This window comes from Pavona decussata, unplaced genomic scaffold (genome assembly GCF_977016875.1).
Source record: "Pavona decussata unplaced genomic scaffold, jaPavDecu1.1 SCAFFOLD_51, whole genome shotgun sequence".
NCBI classification, from domain to species: Eukaryota; Metazoa; Cnidaria; class Anthozoa; order Scleractinia; family Agariciidae; genus Pavona; species Pavona decussata.
The window spans coordinates 765,001-788,530 of NW_028145473.1; the positions used below are offsets into that span (position 1 = coordinate 765,001).

A 23,530-nucleotide genomic window follows, 5' to 3' on the forward strand; every position below is an offset into this window, starting at 1 on the left:
GGTCTATTACTATTAGCATTAGTGACAGCATAAATTAGAGTTATATTACGCAATAATATGATAATGATAATGATAACACAATACTTTAAGACATGCGTATGCACATGGATAGAGGACTTAACCAGCGAACAAACCTGGCATAGTGATAAAGGACTATACTGCCGAATGTGCAAGCTAATATTCGATCGATACCATCAGAGCGAAACACCCTAACAAAACATCACGAAAAACTCTATATGGACCTTCAAATCGAAGTCAAACGAATGTGATAATTCAAAACGGAGACAGCTCCAATTTTGGCCGTCTCTGTTTTGGTCTCTAAGCCTGGTATCAAAGCTAGAGCTTTAATATATCCAAATTGGTCTATAGAGAAGCACTTAGAAAAGATCCCTGGTGTCATTAACATCAACGAGCTACAAAAAACTGCCCTCCAAGGAACTTCACGCGTATTAATTGAGAAGGGTTCTGTCTATTCAATGATTGATGGAAACAGCTAATCCTCCAGTAACCCAAAACAAAGGACTGAACCCGGCCGTAGACGCATTTCATATTAGCAAGAACATTCAAAATAAAAAAAAATACAATAGGGCTATAATAGGACTTCGATGGCTAAAGAATACAACTTTATTCTTTGCCTTAACAACCGGGCGTTGTTATAGGAGACGTCTTAATAGCATAGTTTCGCTTTTAATCTTTAAATGTTCACTTACAAATGATAATCTATACTTCCGACTCTTTCGCACTCAATCCTCTCATGATTGGCCACAGTAATTACTATTGTTTTGGTTTTAATACTTTCAAATGAAAACCGCCCTAATATTTGACAAAAACTGACTGGATTTTTCTTTCTGACCGCCCACTGTTCATATCAACAGACTATGACATTTTCGAAGTTGACGACCTCTTGTCATACTCCAAGTATTTATGGACGTTTGATGATGCCAACGATATCAAGGACCTGCAAGGAATAGCATGGGCTGAAGTCAACGGTAGATTGCAAACAACTTCAGGTGTTCGGAGACGAGCGGTAAAACTGTCAGGAGATGGAGGACCTATCCGCCTCTCCAAAGACACGTGGACTGGATTAATTTACCCCTCAATCGAAGATGTTACGATTAGCCTTTGGATTCGTTATCAGAGCAAAGGCCCTGGTGTTGTACAGACGTTCCTTGCTGTTGGCAATCTAGAGAATGGAGACAAAGGAACGTATCTTTATCAGAAAAATGGTAGCAGGGAAGAACTGACCTTAGAAATTGTTGCCAAGGTAAAATCGTGTTCATTTACCTTTGGCGTTCCTCAGCGAATCTGGACACAACTGGTATTCACACGGAAGATATCTGATGGCATTGGCGGAGTGAAAGTGTATCGAAACGGAAAACTATTAACGTCTGTGGTAAGGCATTGTTATGGAGGAAGAGATATTCAGAACGAAAAATACATCAAGCTAGGTTCCAGTCAGCAGCCGTTAGCTTCCTTTGATGACCTCGTGGTTTGGAATATGGCGCTGACCGAGTTGCAAGTAGAGACGCTGTTCAGGTTCTACAAAGGTAGGTTGTCTTCAAGCATTCTTGTAGATTTGCTACAATTTGAGTGTACGTTATTTTTTAGGGAAGTGAGAAACACCAGGCGCAAGCGAGACGACCTCCAAAAAGACTAAAAATTGAAACAAAAGCAATGGAAATTTTCAACTAAATCTATTTCAAGTTTTTCTATCGAACCGTTTACTCAAGTGCTTATCTGGCTTGATTGACCAGAACTTTGAAAAAGTCGTTTTCGATGGGGTATAGATTTTCAGCTACTCGTCCTGTTGGGTCATCCTTAAAATATAAGGCGTTTTAATCCTTGCACCATTACACAAGATATTTACCGCGTCAAGAAATAAAAGATCCTGGGACCAAAACAAGGCTACTCCCTGTTCCTACAGAATACACATTGCAATTATTTTGTAATTCTATTTGTTCAAAGAGTTCTTAATAATTGCTTAATGAGATTCAAAGCACTGGGCTTCGTCAAAGGGGGAGTTCTTTGACGGAGAACTATTACTAGTTGTTTAAAACTGCTGAATTACCACTTAGCGGTACTTTTAAGTACCATCGAAATCAATAATAATATTGTTATTTAGTCAGGATGCTCTCGTCACTGATCGTGGTTTCAGAGAGGTCCTTTTATGGCCGCGCGCGTAGTTAGTCTTTCAAATATGGAATTCTGACCACACTGTTCCGAATATAATCTCTCCCCTGTTTATATGGCCGCAAAAGGTGGAAGTGACCTTAATTACGCAACACGCCTGAGGAGTCACTTTTGGTACCAAGTAATTGTTTCTGTTTTATAACAGTCGAATACCGTGATTGTCTTCGTTATCGTAGTTGCGTTAGGTCCACAAAGGAAGAAGGCGGAGTATCCATGCATTGACTTACCGGCCAAGCTCTTTTAACCCAAACCGTCTCTGTAACCTATCATCCACACTAAAACGCCCAAAAACGCCCACTTTCGAAAACGGTTTCAAAAGTGGAGACGTTTGAAAACGTATCGTCTTGAAAACACTCCGTTTCTAGTGTGGACAGGTGAAAACGGAGACTTTTAAAAACGATGACGTAAAAAGCGTCGCATGCCATCGGTTCCAGTCCAAATCAGAGCAGCTATCCAAGATGGAGGATGGTTAACACATGTGCAATCTCAGGTCCGAGTCGTTTTCATCATTTTCGAGCATTTTAGTGTGGACAGGTGAAAACGATACAAAAACGCTAGTGTGGCTGAAACTCTTTTGCTTCGTTTTCCCCGCGAAGAAAACGGATACTTTTGAAAGCGCATTAGTGTGGACGGGGCCTGAAGAGTTTCAAATTCTCAAAGGAATTAAGTCTTATATTCATTGAGGAGGTGCTGGCTACAACACAAGAGATAAGAGAGGTTCAGTGAGACTCTTTACGTATCAAAACACTCAGTTTTCACACTTGTTTGTTAGGCGGAGCTAACCTTCACGTCAATGTGAGCGTAGAGTTAACTGGAGAAACGTTTCACTCGGATTTGCTGAACAGAGGATCACAAATGTTCCACAACAAAACAGCTTGGCTGGAGAATCAGGTTAATACTAGTAAAATGTTTTTTAACTTCACTTGAAATCTTGAGGAAAATACCTTACTTATTTTCTGGTTGTTAATGTAAGAAATGCTAAATTTAAAACAAACTATAACAATATTATAAGCAGTTAATAAAGCACCAACTTTGTTGAGTAAAATAGATAGGTGATCTAGGTTGATTTTCAATATCAGTACTGAGATATTTTTTTAAAAATGTTTTATTGCTTATTTATTATTTCTACTACACAAGATTACTACTCAGACTGGGAATTTTGTCTCTTATGAAAGAGAGAATATTAATTATGGAAAATAAGATATGTAAGAGTAAATGTAAATGTAAGAGTTTTCCGCAAGATGAAATGATGACGTCACATGACCTCGTACTCATACCTTATTTCCAAACAGTTACCATATTTGATTCACAAAATATTTGAGTCCAAAAACCAAAAAACGGGCAAAAACTTGAACGAAATTATCTAAAACATAAAAGTTAACACTGATTATATTTAAGTATAAAATTTGCATCACGAAAGCGACAAATTCAAAATGTTAAATAACCTAATAATTTCAATTTTTATCCTTGCAGGTCAAAAGCATTTACATAGAAAATTCAGTCTCAAAGATCGACAACGTTCTTTTCTGGTAAGGCTGAGGCCCTCAATTCTCACAGCCAATCATTTCTGGCAAATTATACAACAAGCGACAAATACTCTGAGAAAACAGATTTTTTTGTCTATCGAAAAATCTAATTGTCCCACCAAGGAAAGCATAGAGATTAGAGGAAACGAAACTAACTATTTCCCGGGAGATCGAAGGAGTTTCGTATGCAGCATCCTTCTGCACTGCTATTCAAAATAGACTCAAATTTTAATCTACTTTAATCGGGCACCTTACATTCTGGCTTTACATATTTTATCTTTTTGAAATATGATAATTTCAGGCGCGTTACAGATCTAGCAGCCAACTTTACCGTGAGATTTACAGGGACTGGGTTCAAGGTTATTGAACCACTCGACACAAGTATACAGTTGATGGGCATGCTGGGTAGTGTATCTGTTAAATTCATTGGTATGGAAGCCAATGATGGTAAGTATGGAAACTAGTGCTTTCGCGTCAGTCTTGTTTCAAAAGTTGAAATGTTTATCTACGTATACTCTTATTAAAGTGGAACATAGCCTGGCATAATTCTAAATATCGTTAAGGTTTAATTATAATGCTTATTTATTTATTTATTTATTTATTTATTTATTTATTTATTTATTTATTTATTTATTTATTTATTTAATGTAATGGACTGTTTATGTTGCAACCCTGTACTAATTTTTATAGCATCTTCAATAAAACTTGTAATGTACAACTAAAAGGTTTCTACTAATTGCTTGTAAGTAATTGGACAACCTTTTTGACCTTAACATTAATGCAGAGAAAAAATGTTTGAGGAATTTTTGCTTCCTTTCAATTCCCCTATCGGAAACTTAATTTTTGAATATGAAGAAGATAATTTGTGGGAACAACAGGGCGGTTTACGATCTGTATCAGCTATTTCTGTCGATCATTGTAGGTTACAATAAGGCAAATTTTCGAAAATACCTTTCTTTTTGTTGCAGTTTACATAAAGCCTCTCCAGGTAACTGCCTACAACACAAGTAATACCTCTATAGCCGTGTCGTGGAATGAACCCGAAGAACTAACTCATGGCATTTTTAACGGAGTGGAGATTTTTTATCGGTTGAATGGCTCATCACAGAAAACCAGCGCCATGGCTGAATACCTGATTCCAGTATACGAGCTAAAAAAGCTGCTACCAAATACATGGTATATTATCAGTGCCAGGCCCCACACTCTTGAGGGAGAAGGAAAGGAAAGCAAAGAAGTGCTGGCAAAAACGGGAGCAGGCGGTGGGTAACAGAACTTATGTTTGAGTCCTAGATGGTTCCCAGAAAAAAAAAATGCCGGAACGAACGACATATTATCAGATTAGTGATAAAATTATAAAGATGATAATAACAAAAGATATTTTGAAATCTAACTGAAAACTTGTTTAAAGGGTTTCAGCAGCAACAATAGTGGTTAATTTAGAGAGGCAGCCAATTATGATGACTCTTCAAGGACTTTTATGAAACTGCTCAATTGTCTTTGACTCCCTGATTTCCTTGGGAAGCTCCTAACTCCTGAGGTTTCAGAGTTAGGGATCTGTTTGATTGCGGTCAAACGTAAAAAAAAAAAAAACAAGACAATTCTGTTCAAGATAAGGTCTTTTAACTTTTTTGTTATTCCGTGAGTTTAATTTACCAGATGATTTTACGATTTACTAAAAAAAGTTTGATCAGGAGGGATTTGCAGAAGCAAAGGCATATAAAAAACCAGGAAAGATTTATTGCTCCACGCTTCGGGGTCATCGTGACTCCATTATCAAGAGACTAGTTAAATAGCATGCAAATAAAGAAAGGTACAAGTAAGCATAAATTAGAATAAACGGACTAAACAAACACCTTGGCGCGGATGGAATCCGTTTGCACGTTCAGTGTTGGTTTACGCATGCGAATGTACAGCATTTCTTTAACGAGGCAATCAAATTTGCCGCTACATTTGGCGATGATGTGAAATTGCTCGATGAAGCGTTCAGGCATTTTACTATTGTGTTGGAGGTTGTAATGTTTGTAAATCGAAGATGACTTTCTAGTGTGCCCTTCTACGCGCTCGTGTAAGTGACCACGTATGTAACCCTTTCATAAGCCTTTCATACGTTTGGATATATTTGTACAGCGTCTCTAAGAAATAGTTAAATACTCTAAAGACCCCACGAACAAGGCTGTGTGCAGCTGGTGTTGTTGCGCATAGTATGTCCCTTAATTTATCCTTCTAGTTACTACTGCACGCGTCTCCGAATTCATTTGGAATAGCTTACAGTACAAATGATATGATCTCATTCAATTATTTCATTTCAGTACCCACTTCTCATCCATTAAACGTCAGTGGCTTCCTCAACAACTCAAAGAATGTCATTGTAACCTGGAAACCAGTGCCCGTTGATCACCACCAAGGTGTCATCCTAGGTTACCACGTCATGTACGTTGAACAAACTTCTGGCCATCAAAAGCAAATAACTGTGAATGCTCCCAGTACGTCAGTGGAGCTACAAAACCTGCAGAAATACACGTTGTACAACATTTCAGTTGCGGCCTTTACTACTGCTGGTCAAGGGCCTCCAAGTCCTGTCATTGTGGTTCGATCAGAAGAGGGCGGTAAGAAATGTACAATTTAGAAACTAAAGTAATAATCGATGATTCTTGCAATTTACAGCGTGGTTTACAAACGCATATAATAATTCAGAAACGTTAATTGAAGTACAAGATTCCAGCTTTTCTCAGGTGCCTTTCTTTTCGACCAGAAGTGAGAATCCGAAACTTTTAAACCTAACCTGCGATTAGTCGGCACCGAGTAAGTGCACCCTCGAGTGAGCCTATTTACAACCTGACTGAAACTGCAGAGTAATGCCAATCACAATAAAATCGAAAGATATTTGAGCGATGTTTATTCGTCTCCTTCTTTTAAAGAGACTCTTAGGGTGCTTTCCATTTGTCTGAACTGGCTGGCCGGACTGGCCAGTCTATAAATCAAATGCGTCATTTTGAAGGGATGCTGCCTCAAAATCTTGAAAAATAATTACTCCGAAGATGGTACACACTATTTTGAAAAAAATCGAAAGACTAGGATAAAACGTACTCTATAAAATTGTATATTCCGTTTACGAACTGACCAGTCTGGTCAGCCAATTCAGTCTTACAAATATGAAAAGCGCCCTTAGTTATCATTCTATTGCACGTTTTAACCCACTCACGAAGACACATGGAAAGATCGTCGGGATGAAATGAAAATTGCACGAGCGAATTCGGCATGAGTGTCCGTTCCTATGGTACGTTTTCCCGCTTACCGATTTCACTCGCAAAATCGTCTACAGTCTACAGTTTCTAAATCTTTCAACGTCACCGGTGGTTTACACAGGTCTTCGCAACTGGTACACAAAATCGCATCGAAAAATGCCAGTTTGATATTCGATTGAGTACTTACGGGTACATCCTCAGTCTCTCAATTATCGATATCAAAACTCCGACTTAATTATAACGGTTCATTTTCCACCCCTCCCCTCCCCGCCTGATTTTAACGGCTCTCGCGTTACTTGTTCATAACAGTTCCCAGCCTCCCGCCACCGATAATACTGGCCCACAGCACAAGTTTTACTAGCATCGACGTGACATGGAAAGCTATCCCAGAAGACCATGTTCATGGAATTATCAAGTGTTACGTCGTGCAAATGGATGACGCCCTTAGAGAGACTTTCAGCTGTCCTAATAATTTTAATATGGTCATCACGGGTATGGAGAAGTCAAAGGTCTATAAATTAAGGATGGCTGCTTATACGTCCAAGGGATCAGGGAACTTCAGTGAATATTTTACAGTCATCACTAATATTGACGGTAGGTTATTCAGTCGAGGCAGACTACTTGGTACCAGACTTTTGCCGATGCACTGTCATCGTTTTGACATTAACGTTTTGTGCCGTGGAGATATACTTATAGAGTGTGGTGGCATCATCAAAAACACAGGCTCTGATTACTCAATGTTAATGTTCCGAGTTGTTCAGTTTTCCTCTCTGTGCATGCGTCAGTGCGTAATGAGTAACCCTCCCTCAATGATGAATTGGTTAAATGAACCCAAATGCAGCTTGTGACTACGATCGTGTTCAATTCTGTTGAGTAGATTTAAGTTTTACCTGGCCTCCCTACCCTCCTCTCCATTTCAATGTTGAGCTTTAACAGTGAATCTTTATACATCATTGTTTGTGGTGGAACCAACATTGCACCAAGGGGGTTGGGGGGAAAAAAGTAACTAAGAAAAATTGATACACCATTCGTCACTGAATTAAAGGGGGCTTGTGCTCAAACCTTCTCAGCGGAAAATGACGACGATTGGAAGTTTCGAATCTGCTATTAATTTTCTACTGTTAGAAGCCTCACCCGCATTTTGCGCATAATTCCTTTCTTAAACTAGCTTTCCCCTCCATTCAGGTTAATCTAAGTCATGTTCTAAATTTCAAATAACTTGATGTGGATAATCTCTAATTTCGTATGGCAAGGTAACTTCTGCTCACCTGAAGGAATATATCAGTTTCGTGATTCAGTAGTGTTGGTCGCCCGCTGTGCTACGAAACTGTTAGGGGCATTTCTGCTCCCTCCCCTTCCCGCCCCCTTAATCGAAAGGAATGTTAGTTGATAGCTCAGTTACCATAGGCATTTTGTTAAGCTTCCACAAAGGTTCGCAGGCATCTTTTATTTTTATATACTTGGGAAGCTAAAACTTCCTCTGTGGAAGAAAACAACACCAAACTGAGAAGAGCAGCAAAGCAAAGACCATCGCTCTACCTGCTTTATCTAATTACTTATCTATTTTGCGTTTTAACCACAGGCTGTCGAGCTCTAGGCATGGAAAATGGCAGTATTTCTGACTCTCAGATCACGGCATCTTCTGAGGACAGTAGTAATCACGCCCCAAAACTCGCTCGGTTAAATTACCAGGGTGCAAGCAACATCGCAGGGTCATGGAGCGCCCGTTCAGGTGACCGAGAACCTTGGCTTCAAGTTGACTTCAGAGCAAAGGTTACAGTGGTCAAAGTAGCAACTCAAGGGCGATACGATGCAGACCAATGGGTTAAAAAGTATTACTTGAATTTCAGTCGTGATGGAGTACATTTTGAAGCGTACAGGCACTCTGGAATGATTAAGGTAAGGCATTTTGATACAAAACAGGGCAAAATTGTGTTTTATTTTAAACATGTGTATGGAACATGCATCGGTTGATGACACAGGTTTGGTAACTTTGCCGTGACATAAAGATGTAGTCATAGATTTTATCCAGTATTTCACATTAGCTGCAAGGTAGAAGGCAAGGAAAGTTTAAAAAGTAGGCAGTGCATTTTGAAAAATATTTGGCCTATTTTGCTCAGTTTCTGCCGCACACTCAATGAAGAAATTTTAGGGATTATTAATCTGGGAGTCTCCAAATTTTTCCATTAGTTGACCACTTAATTTATGATGTCAGGAAAGCCATCTGTACTTGATGTTTTAATTCAAGGCCGCCCTCATGTCCATCCTCGTACCCAATGCCTACCTTTTTTCTCAGTGGTGAGACACTTAAGAAAAATAATCAGGGTTCTGAAAACAAGAATGCAAATTAGCTTCACCGCTGGATTTTGAACAGAAACGGAGATAAATAGTTGAGCTGGTTCGTATTTGGGGTATAGTCGAGACATCCATAGATCATGCTCCGGTCATCTTCTTCTGGGGTAATCGTCGGAAAGATCAGAAATGCTAGAATGCCCATCGAACCGTGTTTGAAAACGTTTGAATAATCTTCGGACGGAGATTGGAAGTAAACACTGTCCAGAAATATTGAGTGATGTTCAAAAGACCCTAGGAAAATCTTCGGAAAGTCACAAATGAATTTGCAAATGGGAGAAATGTCGGAAAGGCACCGGTTATCAGATTTTTCAGTGCAGATAAATCATACTCTGTTACAAACGGAAGATTGAAAATTTTTCAAAGACTTGACCTTATAACAAAGCAAAGTGTTCTTCATTCTTTAAAAGATACCCGAACCGAACACCGATTGGAGTCATAAATTTGAGCCAACAGAAGTTACCCTCAGTAGTTTAAATCGTAAAGGCACGCGGCACATTGGTATATTATTCAGGGTCAAGAGGATGAAACCGTCTTCTTAATCCTATCTAAACCGGGGTGCAGATTCTGCCCGCGACGACTTTTAATCTGAATAATATTTATGCAAACACCCTGAAGCTTCGTAACTTTTCAAAATATATCTGGAAATAATTTGATGTGGTCGGTTAGTGGTCATTAACTTTGATATTACTATGACAACTGACTTTAGACAGATATTTGTTTTTTTTTTTTTTTTTCAGAAAATGGAAAAGCTCCTTTAAAAGTAAAGAAATGATAATTTTCTTACTGAAACTCCTATGTTTTAGCCTATATTAGTGTTCCTTTATTGGTTTTGATAACTTTTCGCTTTTTGTTTAATTTTAGCCCTTTCATGTAGTTTGAGGAAATCAAGAAATCCAATATGGCCGCCATTTAGTGGTGGTGAACTTACTAAAGGTTTAACATTTCTGGTAACAGTATTTATGAAAATGATTATAACCAAAATTGCAAGGTTTTAGTTACATTAGAGGCACAGTCATTCGCAGTAGAAAGGGTATACGTTCAAAATAAATTAAATAATTACCATTTTTTCTGTACATTTAAAATCCCAGTGGGCTTACAATTATAGGAAAATCTTAAAAATACATTGTTAAAAAAAATAGTCATTATTAAAAAGGGGTTAGACAAAGAGGGCGATATTCATGTTTGAGGAAGGAAAAATAGGCCGGCGATAGACCATGGGAATTTTTGAGAGTGATGAGAAGGCCTGATTGAACGTGCAGTGTTATTCTGGACTTCCTGGAGTTTACCTAATTCCTGCTTGGGTAGGCCATAAAGAATGCCTTTGCGGTAGTCCAAGCGTGATAACGCCATTGTACTAACCAGACGTTTTAAATCATCAAAGTGACCAAGATTCCACTTATTTGCGTTCGCAGTCATTCCAAGGGAACTGGGATAGGAACACCGTTGTGTACAATATGATCATTCCAGTTATCAGAGCCATTTTTATTCGGATTCTACCAAAGGATTGGGACTATGCGTCTTCCATGAGAGTAGAGTTCTACACTTGTGATTATGGTAACTATGAATTAGATTTGTTTTTCAGCTCGGGGCTAACGAGCCCCGAGAAATATCCAGCCAGCGCTCAGTGAGGGACGTGAACCCCGTGACCTCCGGATTTCAAGTCCGGCGCCCTAACCTCTCGATCAAGCTACCGTCATACTGTCCGGCATATCTCTTAGTCTTGTCTCTCCACCTTTTAGTTAAGGCTCTCTCGATCAAGTTGTGCCCTTCCCATTATGTGTACAGTTTGTGAAACTAATCCTTCCGATCCAGTAAAAGCAAAAAACAATCAAACGAGCCAAATCAGACCGTCCCAGCAACATTTTCAGGAGTCTCCGCTACATACATGCTGTCCACACCCTTGAATAAGTCACTTAACGCAAAACAACTCAACGGCGGCGTCCCTCAGCTCTGTGCACTCACTTTGAAACAAGCTTCACTCAATTATTTTTCTTTTCAGATTTTAAGGTTGATGCCGTAAATATCACGAACACTGTTCCAAGCTCAACCAGCGTAGGTCTGGCTTGGCAGCCACCAGACCCGAACAAGCTGGGAGAGGCAGTTTCTGAGTATCGAGTGGAAATCTACGATCTGCTGAGAGGAGAACGTTTTAATTACACGGTCAATTCTTCCTCAACAAACGCGGAGCTGAACTTCTTAAAACCCTTTACTCGTTATGAATTCAAAGTTTTTGGCTCCACAAGCTCCTGGCAGGGAAATATCACAGATACGATCAGTCTAAAGACACAAGAAGACGGTAGGTTTGGATAAAGTAAAACAAAGCATATCCTTATTGACAACGGGGTTGCAGGGAAAAACCGGTCATAGGCACTATGTTTCAGTATTAAATGGAAAACCACCTCATAGTATCGCCCAAAAATACCTTGTGTTTTTGCCATCAATAGCCTGTTATTGTTAAAAAAAAAAAACCTTTACTAATCCACAGAAATTGTTTTAAGCATTTTTCTCGACAGATTGATTTGAAATGGAACAGATTGAAACTTGGGTTGGTTCCGGCTTCTCTGGATACGTTTTTCCTATTTAGGTACTTTTTGGTACGCTTTTAACCATCCTTAGACCAGGGGAGAATTCTGCCCGCGGAGACTTCGATCATGAACCTGAATAACATTTGTTTTTAATATTTGCTCGATCTTCAATAAATCTTCAGGTCTTTTCCAGAATATATCTGGCAAAAGTTTGAAATCGTCGGTTAGTGTTCATTTTGCTCCATCTTTTTTTTCCTCTTAATATCAATGGCATAATTTATTCATTCATTTATTTATTTATTTATTTATTTATTCATTTATTTATTTATTTATTTATTTATTTATTTATTTTTCACGTTAGCTCCAAGTGAACCACCAAGAAATTTGACCGTTCAACAGACGACTTTTTCACAAATGATTCTGCAGTGGAAACCAGTGCATGAGTACTCCATCAATGGCAAGCTCCAAGGATATAAAGTCAAATACAAGGAAACCAAATCTTTAAGTGAAAACTGGACGGCCATTGTTATCAAAGTCAATGATACTCAACCATCGCGCAGAAAAAGAAGTGTACAGAACGAGCCATTGAGCTTTAATTTGAAGGGGTTAAAGGCATATACGACTTATACGGTCAAGGTGTTGGCATTTACCATCAAAGATGGTGTGCCAACCTTGGCAAAAAACTTCACCACGGCGGAAGCTGGTATGTGAAATCTTGTATACGGGCTAGCTTAGAAACCTTGGCGAATTATAGAGTTTATTTTATTTCCAGTGAAACGCGTTTGCTTAATGTTTTGTAACGTTTGATACAACTTTATAAGATATAGCATAAAATTGAATCTAAGAATGCCTCAAAGTGCCTGCTTGACAGTCGTTTCCTTTGCGAAAGCGCAGGAGGCTATCGCCATAACTTGGAAAGGAAACGACCGCTGTGCAGGCTACCTCAGGGTAAAAGGAACTACGTATATTATACAGTCAAAGACAAAAGAGTTCGAACAAATTCGCTTTTACCATATTTTCCTATGCGCGCCACAGAGACACGGTAATCGCGAACGAAACATTTCCGTTCCCCCGACCCTAGCCCGTATAAGAAAAATGCTTAGAGGACCTTTAATATGGGGGAGGGTGTTAGGGAGTAGAATGCGTAATAAGGGGATAACATGGTGTTTTTTAGTTTGGTCACACTAAATTAGCAGTTTATAGCATACTTTATATTGTCCCAAGCGCTTTTGTCCTTGATTCTAGTTTCCGGGAGGTCATCCTTTGAATACGTTTAATAAGTGGTGGTACACTTCCTTACGTTATTTTGTTTGTTATGTTTATGTTTTTGTTTGTTTATTTATTTGTGTAGTGTTTTGGTGGCAAAGAATAGCGTCAGTATACATCATCGATGTAACAAGATGGTTGTATCTTTGAAACATATTGAAATTCCAGACGATAGATTAAAAAATCCTCTAATTTAAGACTGACTGACAAAATGTCAACTCTGTTAGAGCGAAAGGCTGTGGCAACTTTTAGTGTTGTCCATACGTAGGTACCTTCTCTTAGCGTCGTTGTGTTTATATAAACTGTATTAATCTTTGTCTTTTTAATGTTTGTTCCCATGGTTCAGCACCTAATCATTCCCCTATAAACGTAGCAGCATACAACACAAGCTCCACGAGTATAAACGTCACGTGGCAGCCTATTCCCCCCGATCACGTGAATGGAATAATCGTGGCATACCACGTGATATACCGGAGAGTTGATAAAATGAACGACAACATCTCCACGGTAACAATAAACAGCACTTCCTTGAATGTAGAACTGACAGGATTAGGGAAGTACAAGTTATATTCCATCCAAGTGGGCGGACGGACAGTTGTTGGTTTGGGGAACTTTTCTGAGCCCGTGTTCGTTCGTACGGAACAAGACGGTACGTTTTGTCTTAGTGTGAGTGCAAAACTAATGGAGGCTTACCATATGTTAGAACTGGCCGAGTAGACCAATCAGTAGCTCACTCGAAATGGAAAAGTACTAAATTGAAGGACATTACCGTTACTTCAAATTTCTCCATTTTAGTCGTACCACATACAAAATCTTTTATTTTGCTCAAGACAAATAGCAACAGTCCGCTTCAAACTGTAAATCGGTGCATACACACAAAAACTGACCAGCTGGCCGTCTAACTCTGAGAAATCGTAAGTGCTCTAAGGCAGATGGCGAAGACTTTCGTCCTCTCTCTTCAAAAGACAGTCGTGAAGAAAGCGGCAGGAGAATGGATTTTATAATCGCATTTACATTTAATCTAAGATACAAATCTAAAATTTACCAAATTGAAATGATCGTTTCTGGAGTGATCCATCTTAGGCTGATAATTAGACATTTTAGAGCAAAGGAGGCAGAACTTGTCACTGGAATAAGTAATTAATTTTGAAAACCATAACTTTCTTAACCCTAAAAATCTTCCTACCAATGGCTTCTCCTCAGTCTTTTTTCTTATCTACCTACTTGTTGTGAAGCTGTTGTCTCTGAAAAGCCTCTTTGGGGAGTGTCAATGAAGTTTTTATAGTATTATAAGACAACGTTCTTGATTATTGACCTCAGTTCCCGATGATCCACCAAGTGACATAAGGGCCATTGGAACTGAATCAACAGTTATCAAAGCTCACTGGCTTCCCGTATCCAACGAAACCATAAACGGCATCTGCCTTGGTTACAAGCTAGATCTATTCACCACTACTGGGCAGAAAATTAGGAACTACACTTTGGCTTCTTCAGTCCTGTCACTGACGATCACTGGTTTGGAGATCTGGACCAATTACAGCATCAAGATGGCGGCTTTCACCATTGTAGGAGTCGGGCCATGGAGTGATGCAATACTAGAAGATACAGACGAAGAAGGTAAGCCAAATGCTAAGCAGCCATTTTGCAATTACTTACCCCAACTCCCCCCCCCCCCCCCCCCCTCCCGCTCCACTCACCCGAGATTGCACTGTTGTTCTAGAGCGGTCTCCGATTGAGTGTCGAAAGTAATTTCGCGTTTGCGTTGGTTTTTGCTTTACTAGACTATATAATTGGTTGGCAAATTTCGCGCCATTTTCTCAACCAATGGGAAGCCAAACCAAAACCAATCGTGCTTGGTCGCACGCGTTTTCCTGCGCTTGACGCAGGTTACGTGTATTTGTTTCGAGTCCTGATTGGCTGATTGTGCTGTTTACATCTGTTGTGATTGGCCAGAGAAATTACTTTAGTTTTGGTTTTACAACACTCCATTGAAAATCGCTCTAATGCCAAAACTGACTAAGAACAAAACCGATCGCACGAACTCATGTGGCCCACAATTATGAAAGAGTAGTTACTAGTCTAGGCGGGCCAGTCATACAACAGTTAGAAAGAAGGTTATTTTTCGTGGAAATTAAGGAGGTGTAGACGTGAGGAAAGTGAGAAAGTTGATGTTGACAATAATGTCTTCGGTGGAGAGGGGTATTTAACTCTTTACCTATTTTATATCCAGTGGAGATTAACTCCTTTTCTAAATGTGCGGGATGCTGGACAAGCTCAACTGACCAAAGTATGTAAATCGATGTATTCGAATAATTGTTACTATCATAGAAAGTAAGCAAGAAGCGCGGTTCTTTTTATATGTTTTTTGTTTTAAGAAAACAAAAATTGTGCTAAAAACCTAAATTTCAGTCAATCGGAGGGCTCGTCGCGTCATGGTAAAATTCCAAGTTTTAAAGAACAAAATTCCCAGTTGGTTTATAAAGCTCTCCGTTCTGCTTCGTTTTCCTCCACAGTTCCTAACAAGCCACCTGGAAACCTTATAGGAAAAGCCACGAATTCAACCTCAATCTTCGTAGAATGGGATTCAGTCTTTTTACCAAACATCCGAGGAATTCTCCGAGGCTACAGGATTTACTATAAAGAAGCGCCTAGCTCAGTCCACCCAAGCGTGCTAAGAAACAAAACAGTCGATATATCAGTTACTGATACTCAGCTTGTCAACCTGTACAAGTATACCGAGTATCATATTTGGGTAACAGCATTCACTACCAGAAATGGATGGCTCAGTAACACCATATTCGTACGGACACACGAGGACAGTAAGTTTCAAAGGATTCTCTTTTTGTTCCTCCTCATCTTGTGAAGGATTTGTTTTACTTAGCGAAACAAAATACTGGGGTTCACGTAACGCTGATGGAACAACTCTCATTATTGGCGGAATGGAAATGCTTCCGGTAGCTTTCCGCTACAGCTGAGCACCCGTCGAGGATTGGTGTCCACTTTTAGATTACGGACATTTGCCTTTTTGCTTAAGCAGTAGCTTAGTACTTTTGTGCGCTTATCAATCGTTTAGCATTTATGATTGGTCACTGTCTTACTATATGGATTTAGCAAAAGCTCACAATTTATATTTGTGGAACACTTGCATCACCACCTTACTCGGAAAAAAAGAAATATTGAATCTCCAAAGGGAGTTGAAAGGGATGCTGAGCTATGGGGGCCCCGAGGTCATTTCAGAGACTCAGAATTTCATTTTTCCGAGTAAGGCCTTAACATTTAGAATTGTTGCTCATAATTTATAGATAGTTTATGGTGAATGAAAGTTAAGATAACTGATCTTTAGCATTAAAGTAATCATAAATACTTAGGAAGTTTTCGTGAACCTGGCCCCAGTATCTTTAAAATGTCACGGAAGGTGCTATTGGTGGTTACCACAAATTGGACTAGCAACATTACAGGTAGAACAAAAAGTTGGCAATTTGCGACGTCACTATGTAAAGCAATTTTAGCTGAGAAAACATATATAAGAAATTCAAAAGACAGAAACTAATGTATGTAGACACCTCGCAGCTGTTTTCCTACTTAGTAGAAACTTTACTTGCTATGTTTTAACTCATCACAACCATTTTACTTTTCCCAGTTCCCGAGCGTCCTCCTTTGTATGTCGCATACTCGTCACCAAGCTCCACAACCCTTCTTCTTCACTGGGGTTCAGTCCCCCCGACGTTCAAGAATGGCATCATCAGAGGCTTCAAAGTTGAATATCGCGAGAACCAGCCTAATGCTACAGTGAAAGTTCGAGAGCGTAGGCTGGTCAACTGGGCCCTAATTGGTGAACTTAAGAAGTTTACGGTGTATTATGTGCGCGTGCTGGCCTTTACTGATGTAGGATATGGGCCAGTTAACAACATAACCGTGACCACAAGCCAAGATGGTACGTCCACGTACCATTTCCACGTATTTTGCTTTGTTGTCCTAATTATTACCTAATTATTAGCAAAAAGAAAACGAAATGTCAAAACGTCAATGTAGATGCGAATGTAAACCAGCCGTAAATTTCAACGTTTATTTCGACACGAGGCACCGTGAGACAAACTCGCAATTCCAGTTACACCGATGGACCTTCATAAGAGTCAACTTAACTGCCGTACAAACCGTGAAAACTAATAAACCTTAGTGAACTTAAAATTGAGGTAAAAACTCGGTGGCCCTCGTGGTAAACATTAAAGGCCACCTATGCGCATGCCCGAAACTAAATGTCTGCGCAGGGAACCCAGCTGGGAAACACGAAGCCCAGCAGTAACATGGCTCCCCAAAATGTCCAACATTTTCTACAAAAAGGAACTAATCTTTAGCAAACACAATGTCAATGTTCCATGCTTAGTGAAAACACTTAAAGTTTCTTTCACTGTAAATCTCTTTCTTAACAAAGTTCTGGCTCCTCAGGCTCCTCGTCGGGGAATCCCGGTCTCTCACGCTTCTACGAGCAGCACAAGCTTGTTAACAGGTCTTTCCAGTCTGGATCCATTACTTGTCAACACTGTCACCGAACGTACTTGATCCTGATCATCGGGGTGAGTTTCCACCACTTTAGCCATGGGCCATCTGTTTCTAGGAGACTGGTTTTCTTTCAACAACACAACATCTCCGACCTGAAAGTTTCTTCGTGGCCGAATCCACTTGTTTCTTGCTTGTAACTGCTGCAGATATTCTTTACACCATCTTGACCAGAATTCTTGAGCCATATGCTGTGTACGCCGCCACATCTTTCTGCAGTACAGGTCTTCTCTCTTGAATTCTCCAGGCGGGGGCAGCACAAGTCTTGTCTTTCCTGTAAGCAGCATACTTGGTGATAATGGTGGTGCAGAATGTGGGTCGCTGAGGGTCTCCACCGTCAGAGGTCTGTTGTTGATCGTGTATTCGGCTTCGCAAAGGAAGGTCCTCAACGAGTCTTCGTCCAGACGACTACCATGTTCTCTGATGAGACCATTCATGACATTTCTGATTGACCTGATTTGTCTTTCCCAGACACCACCAAAATTGCTAGCAGATGCAGGGTTCTTAATCCAATCGATGCTTTCCTTAAGGAGTTCTGCTTTGATCTCCTGGTCATCCATTTCTTCAATAGCTTTCTTGAGTTCTGCTTCTGCACCAATGAAATTCGTTCCTCTATCGCAGCGGATTTCCCTGACCGATCCCCGTCTACAGATGAAACGTCTGAGTGCATTTATAAACGAATCCGTTTCCAAAGAATCCGCCACCTCTATGTGCACTGCTCTACTTGCTAAGCAAGTAAACAAGGCTCCGTATCTCTTCACGACAGATCTTCCTCGTTGGACGTTGGCCAAAGTAGTCGACCCCACAATAGGTAAAGGGTGGCGTTGGCTCTACGCGCGACTTTGGCAAATCTGCCATTTTCTGTTCTCCTTGGCTCCCTCGAAGATGACGACATGTTACACATTTAGAAATAAACTGTCTGACCATCGCATTTCCGCTAACAATCCAATAGCCACAGGAACGAAGCTCGTTCAAAGTTATCCCTCTTCCACTATGATGTGTTCTTTCATGAACATGGCTGATAATCAGTGAACTAATGTGGCTTGACTTTGGTAGGATCACAGGGTTCTTTAGAGTTGGGGGCAGATTGGCCTTCCGTATTCTTCCACCAACTCTCATAACACCATCACTGTCTAGAACTGGATCCAACATGCGGAGAGAACTTGTCTTCCTAAACAGGGCTTTCTTTTCTTTGTCTGACTTACGACTTCCATAGACGACTTTCTCTTGAACGTCTTGGAGACTTTTAATTTCTGACGGGTACTCATTTCTTTGTACGTGCTTTATGATCTCCATTTCTGCTTCTTCTAAGTCAGCTACGTTGACTCGTGTAGAATTGACATCCTTACGTCCGGCAGGTCCTTCATCAGATGCCAAACCGCTGGACACTTTTCTCTTGGTCAGGACTCTATCTCTGAGATGTCTCTTGTATTTCAGGCAAAGTGCTACAGCCATCTTGCTTTAAACCAACTGGAGAATCGTCGAAGTCTCTTGACAATATCACTGCTCTCTTTCACCGTGCTTATGTTAACCTTAACATTTTTGACTTCCGGGGAATCTGGATTCACGTGGTCTTCATACGTTTCTTCCTTCAGCCAGCTCTTTACAGGTTCTTTCAGGAAGTCAGGACCCGTGATCCATGCCGCTTTCTCAACAAAGTCCTTTGGAGACATACCTCTCGACCCTTCGTCAGCAGTATTCAATGCAGTTTCCACATAGTGCCATTGTGAAGGTGTAGTGTGCTCGTGGATAAGCTGAACTCTGTTGGCTACGTAGGTATGAAAACGACGAGATTCATTACTTATAAAGCCTAAGACCACTTTACTGTCCGTCCAGTAGTAGTCCTTTATGTCCTCATACTCCAATTCATCCTTTAACTTGTCACCAATATTGACAGAAATTGTGGCAGCGGCCAATTCCAATCTCGGGATACTGACTATCTTCTTCGGTGTTACGCGGGCCTTTCCCATAACAAACGACACATGTACCTTCCCACTCTCGTCTTCAAGTCTCAAATATGAGCACTGTCCATACCCACACGTCGAAGCATCGGACATACAGTGGAGCTGTGCAGACACAATCTTTCCGAATTCCGCGGGTTTGAAACTTCTTGGCACTTTTAAACTTTCAAGTAAGCAAAGTTCATTCCGCCATTTTTCCCATCTGCTTTTGGTTGCATCGTCAACGGGTTCATCCCAGCTGTTAGACTGACAGATGTCTTGTAATATCTTCTTTCCAACAAGTACTACCGGAGCAATGAAACCTAAGGGGTCGTAGATGGAACTAATCGTTGAAAGGATGCCTCTACGTGTGCAAGGCTTATCCTTAAGTTCAATCCTGAAGTTGAACGTATCTGATTCGATGCACCAAATAACTCCTAGTGCTCTTTCAATGGGCAACTTATCTTGGCCAAGTGCAAGGCTCTTCACGTTCTCTGCTCTGTGCTCGTCAGGAATTGAGTTAATGATGCGTTCAGTGTTGCCCACAAACTTAGTCAAGTTAAATCCCCCATTCGTGCAAACTGCCTTGACGTCCTTCGCTAGATCGATAGCTTTGTCCTCGCTGCTTGCAGATTTTAGAACATCATCTACATAGAAGTTCCTTCTAAGGGTGTTGGCTACCTCAGTTCCATAGTTGTCTTCGTTTTCATCTGCTGTACGCTGAAGTGCATAGTTGGCACATGCAGGAGACGATACTGCACCGAAGAGGTGCACAGTCATACAATACTCTTCGGCTTTCTGCTCCAAGTCTCCATTTGGCCACCACAAAAATCTGAGGAAACTTTGATCTTCCTTTCTAACTCTCACTTGAAAGAACATCTTCTCGATGTCCGCCATAAAGGCATACTTCTCCTGGCGAAATCTGGTTAGCACGCCAAGGAGGTTACTTGTAAGATCCGGTCCCTGAAGAAGCTTGTCATTCAAGGACTGTCCTTCAAATGTGGCCGAACAGTCGAACACCACTCGTACTTTCGACTTCTGCGGATGATAGATCCCGTGATGAGGAAGGTACCAGGTTCTTCCAACCTCATCTTTGAACTCGTCATTCACCTTGCGAGCATATCCTTTGGAGATGATATCAGCCATAAAACTGCAGTAATCCGCACAATATCTGTCATCGGCCTTCAGACGCCTTTTTAGGCCAGTCAGACGCTTTTCTGCTTGTGCATAGTTGTTAGGGAGCTGAACGTTCTGATGCTTAAATGGGAGGGGCATCTCATAATGCAGGTCATCGAGATGAACGATGCCGCTCTCCACCGTTTCGCAGAACTTGATGTCTTCACGTGACATTGCTGTCCCCTTTTCTCGTTCAGAGAAGTCCAACTCGAACATCTGACTAACTGCTTGTGGAGTTATCCGCTCCTTCACCTTTCTCTGTGTGACTAGATATCCCCGAGGGGTAATTATAGTATCTTCAGGGCTAAGATTGATTCGGTTGCATGTAATCTGGCTACTCAGCTGTGGATTACAGAGGGGCCCGTTGACGTACCATCCGAGGAGTGACCGAACTGCGTACGGGTCTGAATCTTTGCCGTAAACGATTTCTCTTGGGCGTAGGGCACTTGGGCAATTCAATCCAATAAGCAGACCCACTTCGATGTCTGCCATGTAGGGGGGTATCTCTGCACTGATTTTCTTCAAATGAGACATCTTGCAGATTACGTCAGGTCGAGGTATTTCATTGCGGTCTGCTGGAATCACATGCCGCGTAAACGTTCTAGGTAGGTCCAAGATCACGTCCTCTTCTTTAATGTTGGCTACCCCCAATCCTTCAATGGCCTTTGTGGTAACACTGCTCGTTCCGTGAATCGTAGTAAGGATAAGGTCAGTGTCATTTCCCTCAATGCCGAGTGCCTTCATTGACTTCTCACTCACAAACGTCCCACCACTGGCGTTGTCTAGCAGTGCATAGACTTTTATCTTCTTTGCTGGATCACTCTTGTGAAACAAGTGAACTGGTAATATACCCATGTTGATAGGTACATCTCCAGCTTCCGTGACGTTACAGATGGCAGTGCGGTTGCTGCTAACCCGAGGTTCAGCTCCAGGTTGATTATCACTGTCGTTGCTGATCTTCTTCGCCCAATCATAGTCGTGTAGCGATGTGGGGTGTGGCCTTTTGCAAGTCTTACATGTCTGCCGCTCCTTGCAGTTTTTAGCAATGTGCTGATCACTAAAGCAACCAAAGCACAGTTTCTTCTCCACTACAAACTCCCGTCGCTCAGTTAGAGTTTTCTTTAAAAACTGTTCACAATCATTTAGGTTGTGAGGCCTGTTGCATAAGGAACACGACGTGGACTGCTCCTTTCTACCTTCCTGCTTTAATCCCGTGGCAAGGCTTGTTCCTTTTCCTCTGCTACGTGGCCTTCGTCTGAATTTGACATGAGTGGCTTTGTCTTTCTCATCATGATGAGGTTTGGTAACATTTTCTTCTGAGAATACAGGATCTGTGGCAAGCTCAGCTTGTTTGCGGACAAATTGTGAGAATTCCTCAAAGTCAGCTATCCTTCCTTTTTCAATCTTGGTCTTATTGTTCCTTTCAGTCCATTTGCTTCGTAGATGTCTAGGTAACTTTTCCCAAAGCTGTCGCAGTACATGAGCTGTGTTCAAATCGTCCATGTGAGACATGCCTTTCATAGCAGACTTTGCTTGGTCCAGAGCAATAGAGAAATTTTGGAGAGCTGAGCCATCGTTTGCTCTGATTGGTTGCCATGAAGACAGTTTTGTGATGTGAGCATTTGCAATCTTGAAAGGATCTCCAAACTGTCTCTTTAGCAGTCCCTTGGCTTCTTTGTAGGATCCTTCTGATTTTCTCTGAAGACAACCATTAATAACTTCTTTAGCTTTACCAGAAGTGTACTGACCCAGAAAATACAGCCTTTCACAGGAGTCTTCAACCTTTGATTCAATCAAAGACTCAAAGGCAGTCATAAATGCGGGAAATTCCATAGCGTCACCGTAAAACATTGGAGGCTCGGTTGATGGAAGAAGGCTCCTTGCTTGCTGGGAAACCATAATTCGAGACAATTCCGTCTGCTTTCTTTGAATGTCTACAATATCTTGAAAGGTGTTGTCCTGGACTGCCAAGGGATTAACAGACAAACTTGTTGAGCAACTTCGAGGGCTATAAACACGTTGGGGTGTCTGTGGGATCCCCTGTGATTGATCTCTGATAGAATACACAACTGCACGCCCGTCTACGAAATGGGGTTGAGTTGATGAAAGATGTGCACTTGTGGGAATTTCAGTGGGGTTCACTACACACCCAGGAGTCACAATGTCTACATGGGTTTCAAAGTCAAAGCCTGAATTTCCTGATCTGCATGCTGTCATTGGGCTTGTGTAAATGGGGCCTGTTTGCTCTGTAGTATATCCACTAAGAGGATTTGCTTGAGTGGGGTACTGGTGCCCTGAGACATGATTGCCAGAAGAATGTGCTGGAAGAGACTTTGAAGCAGGTTCTAAAATTGGAATGGCGTTTGATGAGGATGAACTAGTCACCATTGCTGCCGTTGTCATCGTTACAACCGACCCTGGCGTTGACAGGGAGGTAATGTTTGTATCCTTCGTAACGTTGGCTGGGAGTAGACTGGACACTGGGAATATTGGAAGCTTTTGTGTCTGTAAACATGTAGGTGTGGAAACCCACTCTTCACTGTTCATTTGTTCATAAATCCTTTCTTCTTCCTTTGCCTTAGCTAGACTTTTCCTGAGCTCCAATTGTTCCTCGGCCATTTTCAGTGCCTGTTTTTCCTTCAGAAAAGCTGTCTCAACTTCTAGGGCTGCAACCTTAGTCTTGGCTTTTATCAATTTCGCATTAGATGAAAGTGAAGATAAATTAGAACGTCTAGAGTGATTAGACTTTC

The 23,530-nt window shown here is 41.0% G+C and overlaps 1 pseudogene across 1 annotated transcript in view; it reads left to right on the forward strand.

Moving 5' to 3' along the window:
- The first annotated feature begins 4,032 nt into the window (after window positions 1-4,032).
- The window catches only part of LOC146480978 (protein sidekick-1-like), a 29,354-nt pseudogene continuing 9,856 nt past the window's right edge, over window positions 4,033-23,530 (forward strand). The window contains exons 1-12 of the transcript XR_014864505.1: window positions 4,033-4,163; window positions 4,685-4,975; window positions 6,026-6,322; window positions 7,271-7,555; window positions 8,544-8,860; window positions 10,729-10,870; window positions 11,316-11,612; window positions 12,203-12,544; window positions 13,454-13,756; window positions 14,428-14,724; window positions 15,621-15,926; window positions 16,748-17,041. The product of XR_014864505.1 is annotated as a protein sidekick-1-like (transcript). The remainder of the gene's footprint in view (window positions 4,164-4,684; window positions 4,976-6,025; window positions 6,323-7,270; window positions 7,556-8,543; window positions 8,861-10,728; window positions 10,871-11,315; window positions 11,613-12,202; window positions 12,545-13,453; window positions 13,757-14,427; window positions 14,725-15,620; window positions 15,927-16,747; window positions 17,042-23,530) is intronic.